This window comes from Gekko japonicus, unplaced genomic scaffold, assembly GCF_001447785.1.
Source record: "Gekko japonicus isolate JY-2015 unplaced genomic scaffold, Gekko_japonicus_V1.1 scaffold1230, whole genome shotgun sequence".
NCBI classification, from domain to species: Eukaryota; Metazoa; Chordata; class Lepidosauria; order Squamata; family Gekkonidae; genus Gekko; species Gekko japonicus.
In genome coordinates this window covers 136,024-137,331 of record NW_015160249.1, presented here as the reverse complement: position 1 = coordinate 137,331, position 1,308 = coordinate 136,024, and the positions used below count along the sequence as shown (strand labels likewise).

At 50.1% G+C, this 1,308-nt stretch overlaps 1 protein-coding gene across 1 annotated transcript in view; it reads left to right on the top strand.

Annotated features, from left to right (window-relative positions):
- The window catches only part of RB1 (retinoblastoma 1), a 71,125-nt gene that overhangs the window by 25,643 nt on the left and 44,174 nt on the right, over nt 1-1,308 (top strand). The gene's annotated exons all lie outside the window — the stretch shown is intronic.

Here is a 1,308-nt window from a genome sequence, read left to right as displayed (position 1 = left end):
CTGGCAGTCCTAGTCAGCTGACGTGATCACTCCCAGTCATTCCCTTCCTTCTTGTAGCACCCATTCAGTCCTTTAGTGCTAAACTGGCAGACAACCAGAACAAGTGAAAATGTGGGGTGGATCAGACGTAATGTGAGCGAGTGCACCTGTTGCCTGCTTGTCGGCTTTGATGAAGCCAAGGCCTTGTGGACAAATGTGTCTCAAGGCTGCAGTAAAGAGGTGGAAGTGGGTGACACCGGCCCCACCTTATTCTCAGTGGTGCCGGCTTTACATTGGGCAAGATCAAGGAGTGGTGATTCTTGTCTGGCATTCCCTTCCCTCCCCTCCCCCCAGCGTCATGGCATTTTGTTCATGTTTCGTGATCCCCAGGAGGGGCTAGAGGAAGGGGACCTGACTTGGATGGCACAGGCAAGCCTGATGTCGTCAGGTCTCAGGAGCTGAGCAGGGTTGACCCTGGTCAGTATTTGGAGACCACCAATGAAGTCCAGGGTCCTTCACAGAGGCAGGCAATGGCAAAGCCACCTCTGAACATCTCTTGCCTTGCAAACCTTACGGGGTGGCCGGAAGTTGGCTGTGACTTGACAGCACCTTATGCACATGCAGAAGAAGAAGGAGAAGGCAGAGGTATCGCAAGCGGCTTCGGCTTCTAGTTCATACGTTCCCACCCAGTTAAAGAACACGTTTTTAGACTTCTGGATGTGTCTTAAGCTTTTGAGTTTGATTTTAATGCTGCCACTTCTATAGCATTTTACTGTGTTACGCTGGCTATGCCGCTCTGATATTTCTACTGCTGTAACACATTGTGGTTTTCTATTGCAAAACCACCTCAGCTGGAATTTAAAAGAGTCAGTATGTGGGTAATTTAGATAATAGAGTGTAATGTTGGAGCAAAACATGTTGTTTGTTCAGAAGGATGCTTTCCAGTACATATAGTCTGAAGATCAGTGGTATATCAATGGTAGTTACCTGGCAGCTCGCGGAGAGCCACAAAAGAGTAGCGTGACTCCTGGAGCACGGGCGGGCCTTCTCTCTCTGTCTTCTTCTGGGCATAGAGCAGGGGTCAGTGGGGGTGGGGGTGGGGAGGTATTTGTGAATTTCCTGCATTGTGCAGGGGGGTTGGACTGAATGACCCTGGAGGGCCCTTCCAACTGCATGATTCTTTGATTCCTGCTCTCTCCTCCACATGCGGCACAGCAAGGTCAGGTGAGAGGTTAAAGCGCTTAGGGCTCTTTAGCCTGGAGAAACGACGACTGAGGGGTGACATGATTGAGGTTTATAAGATTATGCATGGGAAAGAGCAGGTAGGGA